This window comes from Eucalyptus grandis, chromosome 7, assembly GCF_016545825.1.
Source record: "Eucalyptus grandis isolate ANBG69807.140 chromosome 7, ASM1654582v1, whole genome shotgun sequence".
In the NCBI taxonomy this organism is placed as follows: Eukaryota; Viridiplantae; Streptophyta; class Magnoliopsida; order Myrtales; family Myrtaceae; genus Eucalyptus; species Eucalyptus grandis.
Window position 1 is genome coordinate 44,657,723 of NC_052618.1, and position 14,039 is coordinate 44,671,761.

Consider the following 14,039-nt stretch of genomic DNA (forward strand, 5'->3'; position numbering starts at 1 on the left):
GCTGTTTCGACCAAAAGAAAACAAAAATCTCCTATGTGCTGCTACATAGTGTACCGTTCCCGTGATCACAAACTGCTGCAAAATTTTCCAACATCACACATTGCAAGAGCATAATATTATTCTCAAAGTCCACGACAAACTAAATCTGATGCAGCATCATCTGGACTAGAGCTGTCATCTGAAATTACAGAAATGTTATAACGTTCAAATCCCCCAGCATTAGGAATCGGAGGAACCTATGTCATGGAAGAATAACTGTCATTCACGGAAATTTACGGGGTACACAACGTTTATTGTGACACCATGGAAAGTCCCGTTCAGAGAGACTGTAAACTGTGAACAGCCGTCAGGCATTACCATCATGTAGTAAAAGATGTAATGCATGCACGAACAGCAGCCAGTATTCAAGCTTTGCTAAATAAAAGCAGGAGTCTAGGAGGAACGTTGCCTGCACATTGCAGAAGGCACAAAAACACAATAACTCCGCTCCCTCCAACTAATAAAATATCTGAGTAGGATTTGTCAGGAACAATCCACGGGTTAAGTGGTCTTCAAGAGTGGACATATTATCAGTTATCCTACCTCGTTTTTTCTTCTTAATTTGGATCAGTTTATCATATACACACCAAGGAAAGCTAAGATAATGATCTCGATTCAGACCCTCGTTATAGCAACCCCAATAACTCGGGTGATATGTGACATGATACCAAGCAGATGCTTTTGCATATTCATCGACAGCCTCAGAATCTGAACCACTTCCCTTATCATTAAACCAGTTCCGAGCTTCCTTTCTCAGGGATTTTACAGCCCTGGTAATGCTGTCAGAGTCCCTCTTCTTGGTGAAAGATTTGGACATTTTCATTATGCAGCCACTAAGTATTTCGGCCTCTGTGTTAATCCCATAGTACTCCATCATATTACCCAGCTTGTAATCATAATTACCCTTGTGATAGAAAGCGTCATCGACATATTCCTCAAATCCGTCCACTTCCATCTCTGGGTCATAAGATTGCCTCGCCATTTCCGGCGTGAACTTCCGAATAGAGCTCGATGCATATGCTAGCTCTTTGACTTCCCGGAAAAGCTTTCCGATCACGTTATTGGATGGGTAGCTGGACTTGTCAGGCTTCTCCATGAAGTCTGGGCATTCTTTGGCATACAGATTAGGAGGTATCACAGCAGGTACACCAGTTTTCGGAAAGTCGACAGCAATAGAGAAAAGTCTGGCAAGCTCTAAACATTCAGGGCTCATGGCCTTTCCAGGCTTACTATCTGCAAACGCGGTGTGGGAGTCGGCAATAATTCCAAGGCTGTCATTAAGCATGAATTTTACAAAATACTCTTCCACTTCCTGTTTAAGCAACAACACCACCACAAAAAGAGTTGAATTAACCCCTACATCCACGAAGCATTACTAGAGAAATCAAGGGGTGAATTTCAAACTGGATGCAACTCATTCATCTCCCGCATAATCGATTATCGATTACCTTACAAAATAAAGGTAGACAGGCAAACTTATCGATCTCCCACGTATTTGATCATCGATTACCTTATGAAAACAAAGGTACGCTGGGATATACTCTTCTCGTAAGTAATTCAAGGTACATGTTGACCATTTCCTGTTCCAGCATTCCCAATGTTTCCCAATAATCCGTTCATTTCATCATCATGAAAAGGAAATGTTCCGCATAGCAACAGAACAATGCATACAACCATCTTAGTAAAAGCGAATATGCATGGGAAAGTATAGCCTAATAATGACTACACTTGAACAAAAAAAAAAAAAAAAAAAGGAAATTCTCAACAGCAGTGAAGAGCAGGTCCCAAATCCAACATCAAGAAGGTACAATCAAGTATCAAGGCCAAGTTCTAGGAATAATTACCAATTAAATCCTAAACCTAATGTATGGATTTTGATTCAATTTTAAATTTTTCAACTTTGTCGATGTAGTTCTAAACATTTGTGCAAAATCACACTTTTATTCCTTATGGCCAATTGCCGCCCAAAATAGCTGATGTCACGATTCACAAATTGTCCACGTTAGCATGTTATATAGGAAAACCGGTGATGATTGGACTCCACCTTAGCAATTTCTAGCAACAATTGGCCAAAGGAACTATATTGAAATTTTGTGCAAAGGTTTGGGACTACATTGGCAAAATATAATAGATTTAGAACTGATGGGTAATTATCCCGAAATTTTACTTGTAGATTTGCACTGGAACAAAATCTTATTATAAAGATCTAAAGATTCTTTTCCATACAAACCCATACATCACCATCGTAAATGATAACCTCCAAACAAACCCAAATTAAGTGAAGCCACAGTTAAAACAAGCAAATAGCCAACACCAAAGTATGAGCCCCAGCCCTTTTCCCCCAAAAGCAAGGATGAGTTATCATGATGAATCTCTGTTCTCTGGAAGAGTTTCTTCGCAATAAGGAAATTGAATGGACCGATGTACGGTACCTCCAATTTTAGATGATCGATATTTCCGTTGTTGCCTAGCCATCTAGATAACACCACAGCATCTAAAGCTTCATTATTTACTTACCATAATCGCTTTTTGTTTCCCTACAAATGTTTATCACTTTGTTTAAAGTGGCGTCTGAAGTTGTGACAGAAAATTTGGCGTATAGCTTTTAGGACAGAAGATGTATGGTTTGGCTTTATGAATCCTATCAACGTAATGGTTGAATCAATGAGCCCAGTTATACTCAACTGTATGATTAGTAAGTAATCTTTCTTTTAAGCTATCATCTGCTTGCCAAAGGTGCAAACTTAGGGGTTCTTCCAACCCAGGGTAGGAAGAAAGAGAAGCACACAAATTTAGAAGCAGAAGGAACCAGCGAGAAAACAAAAGAACATAGCAGGGTTGACATGACATGATGCTCACACGCCTAATTCCTCCGCGAGGATGAAATGCAATCCAAGCATCATGTTGGACAAGCCAAGTCGAATGAAAAGAAAGACAATGTGAAGATAATGGATGCTAGATGTATTTCCTACTATAACTGTAATCTGTTATATAAGTTTCATGGTACCAGAAAAAGTTATTACAGGGTATAGAATTCCCTGAAAATGCTCAGGAAAAGCATTACCTCAATAGTGACATCGTGATCCAACTGTTCAATCGGGGCAGGTGTGTAATCCATAGGTTCGCTCTGGAGAGGTGGAACTAATTCTGAGTCCCAGGAGATGAAGTAACCATCTCCATCCAAATCACCCCTGAACACTCACTGGGATGCGGCCTATTTTGTGCAAAAAGTGTAAGATGCATTAAGAGAGTATGCATTAAGAAAGAGAAATTGTCTGAGATGAGAATCAAAATAAGTGCAGATCAATATCATGTTTTGCTTTCTACTTTTATCAACTAACAGTGTGTTAGGGAGGATTAAAAGTAGAAAAGTTAACCCAAATTATGGGGAAGGAATTTCTTGCCTCTACTTTTATAGCTAGTAGAATTAAGGGGAAAAACTAAAGGGATTTATCCAGAACCAGAACTATCAGAAGCATAGACAACATAGAGCATGCTTCTTAGCAAGGTTGGACACAAAATTTACTCATCAGCCTCGGATCACTGAACTCAAACCACATTCAAGAAAGAGACACCAGGAGAAAGATTAACAAGAGTTCAAATCTAGCCATCAAGTCCCACTGGATAAACATTTGAGTATTTATTCTCAAAACTCAGAGGTGATAGAAAAGAAGGCCCAAAACTATTCCTAAAGAACTGTCAAAATCATCCTTGGCTATGGAAAATGAGGAAAAGATTAAATTGGGTTACACATCCGACCATATATTTCAGACCTAATACAAACATAATATCAGAAATTTTAGACCTTATTACTATGATCGAACCCAAATCAAAACAATAGTCAAAGATCCACAACCAAAAGCAAAAACAAGCCCAGGATAGATCCTTGACAAGTGCCAGTGCAACTACGGTCATTGTATCATTGTAAGCCAATAACAAGGCACGTTCGAGTCATACCTTTTTCCTTTTTGTGGAAAAACAACACAATCCACCATATGACGTAAAGCTGGCACATCTACGGCAGTTAGAACTCGAACATCACCGGGATGTAAGCAAGGATTCCTCGCAACAACTACATTTCCCTGTACAACAGTTTGATCTGAGTCAGAACTTCTGAACATGATTGACTCATCCCACATCTGTTTTTTCCTTCTACCAGAATACTGCACAAACACCTGACCATATTGTAAATTTCGGGTCTCATCAAGGCATCCCATCATGTATCTTCCTTCAGGAAGAAATATCTTTGTTTTTGTCCGTAAAAGAAACAATTTTGCATCTCTGAATGTTCGCAGCATCATCGATAGAAATGGCTCAGCATCAGGCTCATAACCACACTTTAGCATTTCTTTGAGAATGTTACCATTCTCGCCAGGGGACATTAAATCTAGAGCCTCTTGTGCTCGTAAGGGATCAACTAAAATAGCATTTAGCTGATCTACAGCATTTCTTTGTTTTTCTCAAACACGTGATCTGGAACGCCAAGCGTTGAGAGAAGAGTGATTAACTGGCGATTCAGAAAGAGAGGCTGATATTTGCTCCACGCCAAGACATTTAGCTTTGTCTCATTCGATTCATACTTGGACATGCTCTCTCTGAGTGACAGTTTAACAGAGGATGTCGGATCAACAGCTACAACACCTTTGTATCCGCCATAGCGAATTTGAAATGCTGAAGGAGTATAGCCGTTGAAGCCACATTTTCTTGCAACTTTCCGAGCGAAATTTTCAGATATTTTCCGATTCCGTCAGAGAAGTTATAATATTTATCCTCAACATGTGATTTGACTTTAACATCCGGAATGACTTCAACTTCATGTCTATCTACATTGAGAGTTTCAGTAGATGAACCAAAGGATTGGCCAAGTCTTGCGGCATATCTTGCGACATTTCTTATTTTTCTGAATTCACCCATCTTTTCCCTGATAGTTGCAGCAGTTGTACCATTTGTTGGAGCAAACATCCAAGCAGAATTTTCGCGTAACTGACTGGATGAGAAGGCAAGAAATTCAAACTCCTTATCACCTATTCTTATGCCATTCTTGAGTATAGAAAGGATCCTTTCATATATATCCGTCCTTCCATGTCTCGAATCAGTGCGAGGAGATAAATCAGTTGAATGCATTTTTTCCAAGTCCTCATCCACAAAAGAAATGCGGATAAAATTGTCAATGTACTTAGAATACCTCCGCAATACATGATTTGAGACATTAATTTCTGGACCAAAAAAATACACCCTGCAGGGTGTTATTTGCACCCTATGTACATAAACCAAGCCAGCATCTAACGTTATTGAAGACAGTTTCGTAGAATGCCGGGAGGTGAGATATTTCTTGTACTGCTTAATCAGCCACTTTGAGGGTTCATAACAACATTCTTTCATATGGAACAGTTTGTCTAAGGCATCTAGGATCATGTCCATGTCTATCCTCCGTGTATCAACCATTCGATAAAATAAAGAATCAAGACAAGGTCCTGCTAGACAGCCATTCTGAACTAACAAATTGATCTTAAAGACAATCTCATACGGCAAGTCAAGTCCCCTGGGAGGGCCTACGATTGGAACCAGATCCGCACTGGAGGAGAAAGGAGAACCAACTTCCATATACAATGTTCCATCGGTTTCCTTATAATTGACAAAGTTTTCATGAAAATCTGGAACCGTGCATTCCCGAGGAATCTCTAAACAGACAGCACATGACTGTCCAATGCAAGCCAATGAAGTAAAATCAGTCGCTCTAACCCACTGGTCATCAGAACCATCTTTGAAAAAGTTGTAGAGAGGACTGCCCCAGATATTCTCTGATTCCGAATGCTGAACTTTTTTATGAATACAAGGAGCCCCATACAGCTAACATCCACGAGAACAAAAGTTACAGAAATTTATCAGGTCCTCCTCTATCATAAGAAGCATATACCATGTAGAAAAGCATGCATGGTTGTGCAAGCATAAGAAAAAAGATGAGGACCGGGTCTCTTTATCTCAGTGAAAGTGAAAGTTTTCTTATACAGAATCCAAAAAGGGCTGAAGCCCTGAAAGCTGGCTCTACATAAAGGAAAATTCATGATGTCTATCAGTATGTGAACGTCCATGGAAAATTTTCCACTACGCCAAAAGTATAAAGTTATAAACTCTAACTTTGCAGAGGCTCTAAAACGTTTGTAAGTTCCAAATTAGCCAGATGCCAGAATAAGATCAGCATAGATGAATTTTAATCTCTATTACCGGAGGGAACTTCTGTACCCTGCTTAGCCTCCTGCTTAACCAACCTTGCCATGACCCCGAAGTTTGTTAAGATCAACTAATAATACACGGATCAGACAAGAGTCTTCATCTAGCATTAACTCGTAGCCTTAGAAGATTGGAACTTTTTAATATAACAAGATGCAGGATTCCCAAAATCAAGAAACAACAGCCTCATGAAAGATTTTGACCATGAACCTCCAAGCTTTATTCTTTAAGAAGTTTACAAAAACACTATCGTGTCTTCTCGTGATTTTAACAGTGCGTTAGTAAGTCCTTAATATGCTGAGAGTTTTAATTAGGAAATTATTTATTGAAAATATGTCTCAAGTTTGAAGCTAAAAGGAAACTTTCCTAATTCAAGAGTTTATATCATGAGAAATTGTATGACTAAACATTGTATGAGTTATTAGGTGTAATTGACAACTAAAAATATTGAATGTGTTTGAACAACTCGAGTATGGTTGTTTTCTCTGCTATATCATTTAATCTATAATGTAATTTTTTGCTACTCTCACCATGGATGTAGATTACCTAACTGAACCACATAAATCTAGCGTCCTATTTATTTTTCAATTCTATCTATTTTACTATTCGATTGCTTGCTTCCACAACACTGTCATTTACGGAAAATGGTATTGAAAGTCATAAATCTTGTGTACAAAATGTAACCAGGTGATAAACTTTTCAATTGGCGCAATCAAGTACTCCTAGCTATAACGTTCTTTATTTCTCTTATTTGGCAGCCTATCCCAAGCTATCAGAGTATGTATTTTTCAAAATGAAAATTTGATTGAAACGTGACTGGAATATTTTACGATTTCTGATGAACTTTTTCCCCATTAACAAATTGGCTAAAATTTGATTGTGGTCAAAAAATCAAAATACCTCTACCTTTTCATGTTCAGAACTTGATTCATTGAATACACAAATTTTAAGAATTAAAAAAAAAAAAAATACGATTTCTGATTGAGCAACCATGGCCATCCCAATGACCCCTGGAGCTGAATCCCAATTGATAAGACGAGGCCAAACGTCAACTAAATTTAGAACCCTTTTCCTAGTCCCAACCAGAGCCCACCAAAAAAATGTTTGCATTCATATTATTTTTCTATTACAAAAATAAAAATTTTGAGTTTGCCTGCCATTTCTCTGTTAAGTTATCGTCTGGAAAATAAAAAAAAATTCAACCAAAATTTAAACAAAAAGTAACTACACTGGTCCAATCTTTAAGTAATTCCTTGCAGGTTGTAAGTAGCTCTGAAACAACCCTTCATTCAGAGAGCCGAAAATCAGAATTTTAACGTTCTGGAAAATTAGAATTAGGAGGTTTTTGCATTACAAGGCGGTGTCTGATCAAATGTAAAAACCAATTATGCATCGGAGGATAAATCACGATATTGGTGTAAATTAGTCCCGTGATCTGAATGAAGTTCACTCACCTGAATCACGAGATGCATTGTCCTACGGCCTCTCGGACGGTGTAGCTTCATCTGCCAGATGTTTTCGTAGGATAACTCAAGCTTATACTCCGCATCGAGATGAGACACAAAAAAGCAGAATTTTCTCCGCTTCGTTCCGAAATTCACAGTGACATTCTCCCCTGTCCACAGTCTAGAGAACCTTTTAGCTGATACCTGGCAGCCAAAATGCAGAGCTATACCTTCCATCGAATGCCAGAGGGTTCTTGGCTTCTGCACGATATCGTAATCAGCCTTGCAAACAGTCAAACAAGAACACTGATACCACAAACCTTGACTAGCCGATGAAATAATCGACTCAGCATATTCAGGGTCGATAAACTGGACATAAGCATGGGATCCATTCCCACGTTTGTTTGGTCTAACCTTGATGGCGTCAACAGTATCTTTCCCGGTCTTTTGCTCCAGGAATTTCCTGACTAAATCATTCGTCACTAATGAAGAGAATCCGCGTACGCGTATAGTCTTACCCATTCTACTAACAAGAACTTTATAGCGCTCTGTTACACCGTAACGAGGAGGTCACCAGCAGTGACAGAGCAGCGTGGTCCTTCAAAAACAAGTTGGACCATGAGACAGGAAACAAGAGAACTTACATAAAGTAATGGTTGCCTCAAACTACCACGGATCATCTTCGTGATTGATTATCAAAATGAAGGCTTGATCACTGCTATTTGAAAAGCACTCAGAAAAACTATATAGAGGCGCAATGGGATCAATCAGCGTCGTACACGTTAAGGAAAAGAGCGACCGGCACCCGGAAAAAAACATCAGAACAGCCTACAAGTTCAGGCAACCATACCGGACGTACGACAGCGATGGATTCTAATTCCAGATAATGAAGTTGACTTCCTAAAGAGACTCACGTCACGTGCTAATAATCACGAATCCTTCACGGTACTTAAGACCCCTTCTAAACGTGCACCATCTCACCCCGTGAAGCAGTCACGGAAAACCGCGAGATCCACGCACGATCGTAAGAGACAGCCGCACGGAGTTCGCACTCTCGAACATGATGTCAAGTCACAGCGGGAGAGAACGGCGATCATCGAAAGCCCAAGCTTGACTGACAAGAATAAGTAGAAGTAGTAGAAGAAGAAGCGCGGTTACCCGGAAGAGCTGGCACAGCGGGGAAGGAATGGTCTGTCTCAGCGGTGCTCGAGAGAGAGAGAGAGAAAGGGAGAGGGAGTAGAAAAGGAGAGCGGCGGAGAGAAGGGAGAGCGTCTCCTTCGTCGTCAACTCCGTGTCAACCTCTCTCAGTCAACAACCCCCCACTGCAAGATGCCACTGCATTGCACTGGTCTCAGTCATTCTCTCCGTCACTGCTCCGTAACGATTGGAGGGAGAGAGAGAGAGAGAGAGAGAGAGAGAAAAGCCAGGATTCCCATCGCTTCGCGGGGAAGGTGGCGACGGCTCTGCATGAGCCAACGTGCTCGTCAAGTTAAGGAAGCAATTGGCCTCGGGACCCACGACGATAGAGTATACCGTACCGGCCGCGTGTCGGTAGGCCACTGGTTCTCCGAGAAATACCCTCTTTTTCTCATTTTTTTTTGTTGCCCTTTCCACCATTGGTGACATTCCGACGTGGACTCGATGCTTCCCTTCCTGCATCAACTTCCTACGCCACAACGCATTACCTACCCAAAAACTGCAACCGTAGGATTTAATACCATTTGTTGAGTACGCACGGCACAAACCCAATACCTTCACTTAGAGAAATTACCATAAAAGAGCTCAAGTGCAAGCTCATCCATATATTTAATTGGATCGATATTCACTCAAAAATTTAAATTAATAAGTTATGAGCCAATTAAGATATATTAACTATCCTATACCATATTAGTTTTCTGAGATGGAATTTCTCTAATATAACTCACGTATGTATCCTAACGAGGTCCTCCTAAATTAAATTTGCAATAGAACTTATTAACAATACCAAAACCCTGTTGCCTTGTTTGATGAACCAGTGAGGTTAATTAGACTCTAATCAAGACCAATTGACTAGTTTCTCTAAATTTCGACACTTCAGATCAAGCTCAAGATCTTTCATCCCGTTCTATCATTGAAGAATTTTAACTTATATAATTTGTTAGATAACACTTTTACAACTTACTCTTAACATCTTGAGATAATGTGGGATCAATTTAAGATGATCGAAAGAAGATTTCAGGAGGATGGCATGTGTAGGGACCATGTCACCCCTCCACCATTGACACAACTTCCGCTCGCCTGTGTGCGGGCAAGGGTCGACCCTCCTATCCTTCTCATTGAGCGGTAGCAATTCGAATCTCATATTATACCATACAAGAGTTTTTGTTTTCAGATTTTTATTGGTAGATAAGTTTTTAAGTTATCGAACTACATATTTATGAAAAATTTCAAACTATAATAAATAAATATAAATAATAATACTACACAAAGTGTGCAATTCATAATGGGTTAAAAGTGTTCTATATGAAAAGTTAGTTACTAATTATTGATGAGTCGAAAGTTACTTATTCTTAAGAAAAATGTTGTGAAACTAACGGATCTTGCACTTGGAGGAACAAAAAATTACCATAGAAATTAACAAGTGAACAATTAGGGCATGTTTGTTAATGTTCTTTGTTTCGTTTATAAACAAATTTTTTGTTTTTTTGTTCCATGGAACAAAAAAGTACAGAAACATTTGTTTGCGTTTTGTTCCAAATATATTTTTTTGTTCCCAGAACACATTTGGAACAAAAACAAGAAACAAGAATTCTTGAACAATTTTTAAGAATAAATTTTCTCTCTCCCCTCATTTTCTTCTCTCTTTTTTTGCTTTTTCTTTTTTTCTTTGGCCGATCACCAGCCTCGCCCGTGGCCGGCGACCGGCCCGAGGGCCGGCGACCTCACCGAACCGGCCTCCGGCGAGGCCAAGCCTCGCCAAAGACGGGGCAAGGCCGGGCGAGCTCGGGCTCGCCCAAATCCGGCGAGCTTGAGCTTGACCAACCACCGGCGAGGCTAGATCCGGGCGAGCCCGAGCTCGCCCGGCCACGGCGAGGCCGAGCCTCGCCGTCGTTGGACGAGGCCGCCACCCTCATCGCCGGCCATGGCCGAGGCCGGCGACCGGCCAAAAGAAGAAAAAAAGAAAAAAAAAAATAAATAAAGAAAATAAAAATAAAAATATTAAAAAATTAAAAGAAACAAAAATAACATAAAGGCTGCGTTTGGCTCGCCACTTGTTTATGTTCCCAGGAACAAAATTTCTGTTTTTTTGTTCTTGGGAACAAAAAAGGAACAAAAACGCGTTTGTGTGCGTTTTTGTTCCAAAACTATTTTTTTGTTCCTAGAAACACATTTGGAATGTAAACAAAAAACAAAAAAGTTGTTTCTTGTTTCAAACAAAATCTAGAAACACTTTTCTTTTTCTTCTTCTTCTTTTTTTTCTTTTTTTTTTTTCTTTAGCCGGTCACCGGCCTTGGCCATGGCCGGCGACCGGCCGGGCTGGGGCGAGGCTCGGCCTCACCTTGGCCGGGCAAGCTCGAGCTCGCCCAAATCCGGCGAGGCCGAGCTCGCCCGCCGGCCGGCGAGGCTCGGCGTCGCGTCGCCGACCCGGCGGTGGCCGGGCTCGGCCTCGCCGGCCGGGCGAGCTCGGCCTCGCCGGATCCGGGCGAGCTCGAGCTCGCCCAAATGGCCGAGGCCGAGCCTCGCCGGGGGTCGGCGACGCCTCGGCCTCGCCGAATCGGGCAAGGCCCGGCTCGCCCGGCCAAGGCGGGCGAGGCTCGCCACGCCGGCGAGGCTCGGCCTCGCCGGGCTGCCGACCCCATCGGCCGATCGCCGGAGGCCGCGACCGACCAAAAGAAGAAAAAAAGAAAAGAAAAAGAAAGGAAAAAAAAAATATTAAAAATTAAAAGAAACAAAAAAAGAATTGTTCCCTAACAAGTTTACCAAACGCGTGTTTCTGGTCAAAAATTGTTCCTCGGAACATAAACACTTTTTTTTATTTCTGTTCCTCGAAACAATTTTTAAACGAAACGTTACCAAACGCGCCCAAATTTACCAAACATGTTTCTCGTTCATTTTTTTATTCCCGAACAAGTTTACCAAACGCGTTTTTATTCAAAATTGTTCCCCTAACGTAAACACTTTTTTCTATTTCTATTCCCCTGAACAATTTTTAAACAAAAATGTTACCAAACGTGCTCTTAGTCACCAAAGATTTACATGGTTCATTTCAAGTGTCAATACCTACCTGTGAGAAAATTAACTACCATAAAATCTACTATGAATCTAGGGAGAATAGATTTTACCGTCTTTCAATTACTTAAGTGTTTCCCAAGCATTAATTGTGAACAAAGTGAAGCCTCAAGTATCATATCGTAATCTCGTATGGAAAATTCACTCAAAAATGTACATAAAAAAAAATATATATATATATATATATATATATATATATATATATATATATATATCATGATATTTCTTTCCAAAATAAGAGACACTACTAAAGCTAGAAAACCTAACCAAATTAAGGCTCTGTTGTTTCGCGGAAAACAATTTTTGGAAAAATGTTTTCCGAATTTTCTCTCGGCATTCGTTTCACGGAAAATGAATTCCCTCGGGAAAATTTTTTCCATGAAAAAAAAAAAAAAAGTCTTCTAAATTAGGAGAAAACATTTTCCATTTTTGAAAAATGAAAAATATTTTCCTCACTTGATCTCTCTTATCTCACAACTCTACAAATCCTCCCTTTCTTCCCTTTTCTTCTTCTTTTTTTTTTTTATTTGAATTATTTTTTAATTTCTTTTTCTTTTTTAATTCGAGTTATTTATTTTCCTTTTTTCTTTTCTATTTCTTTTTTTTTCTTTTCTTTGTTTCCCATCTTCATATTTCTTAGCTAGTCGTTGGCCATCACCGACAAACCTCGAGCTCATCGATCTCAAGCTCGCACTCGTCAACTGGGTGAGCCTCGAACTCGATGCTCGCGCTTGCCAATCTGATGAGCGGCAAGCCTTGTGCTTGTCGGTGAGCTTGAGACTCGCCGGTGAACGGTCTCGGGCCATTGCCATGGTCGGCAACTGGCCAAGAAAGAAGGAGATGGAAAACAAAGAAAAATGAAAAAAAAATTAATAAAAGATTTTAAAAATTAAAAATCAATTTTTAAAAAATATGAAAAACCCATTTTAAAAAATAAAATAAATGAAAAAGAGTATATGTAAGAAAATATTTTCCTTACTAAACAACGAAAAATATTTTCCATTTCATTTTTAGGTTTCATCCAAACACCGAAAAATAATTACATTTTCTTGGAAAATGACTTTTTGGAAAATATTTTCCAGAAACATCACATTTTCCACGAAACAAACGAAGCCTTAGAAAATCAACATTCTTTGCGTACTCAAACTTGACATATATTCTCAACAAAAACTAATCAATTTATGGAAAAGTTACTGATCATGTAACAAGTTAATCGGCAACATGACATATTGGTACTTTTATCGTATGAAAAATGGTGTCAAAGATACTCGTCTAATTGAAAATCTACCGACCATGAAAATATCAGTAGCGACCGATGCATACTAACTCTTCAAGCACATAAAGTCACCAATTCCTATGAATAAGTTGTCAACTATTTAGAGAATGAAAGTTATTTGTCCCCATGATAAATCACTAATCTCGCGAAAATAATTATGAGTTTTTGACATATGCATACCCTTCTCCTTACTAGTCACGCACAAAAATAAGAATGGCGTACTCAATTATCGATGCTTTATTTTTCCTAATGAAAAGTTGCGGAACTACTACCTAATCACATCCTAGTAAAGTTTTGACAGAAATATTGAAAGTCTATTTATCTTTAATAAGCAACGCTTACGTAATTTAGAGAAAAGCAACTTCACATATATAGATTGCCAGTAACTTCTCCATAAGTGCTACAAAGATTTCACTACACAAGTATAAGATTCAATAGAAAAAAGAGAAAAAAAAATCCCACAAAAAACCCCAACTATATCCACTATGACACATTTACCTTAAATTTAAATTTGTACCTATCTAACACATTTACCATCCTTTAAAGTTCCATCAAACGATATTTCCGTCAAAAATTTTAAATCATCAGACATCCATGTAGACAAATTTTTAAAATTTAGACGGAGGGCAAATTAGGCCCCATAGATATAAATTTGGAATTTTTGGTATCACCAAAAAAAGTCAAGAATAAATGTCACTTGCATAGTATGATTTTTTTTTCTTTGGCTTTTTCCCTAGAAAATAATAACCATTGAAGTATTTATATAGCTAGTAATTCGG

The 14,039-nt window shown here is 39.2% G+C and overlaps 1 non-coding gene across 1 annotated transcript; it reads right to left on the reverse strand.

Annotated features, from left to right (window-relative positions):
* Positions 1 to 100: 100 nt before the first annotated feature.
* On the reverse strand, positions 101 to 8,936 carry LOC104453651. Its single transcript, XR_005552811.1, has 4 exons — positions 7,725 to 8,936; positions 3,997 to 5,889; positions 3,104 to 3,253; positions 101 to 1,351 (listed from the first exon to the last, which is right to left on the reverse strand). It is a non-coding gene; the product is annotated as an RNA-dependent RNA polymerase 1 (transcript).
* Positions 8,937 to 14,039: the final 5,103 nt, after the last annotated feature.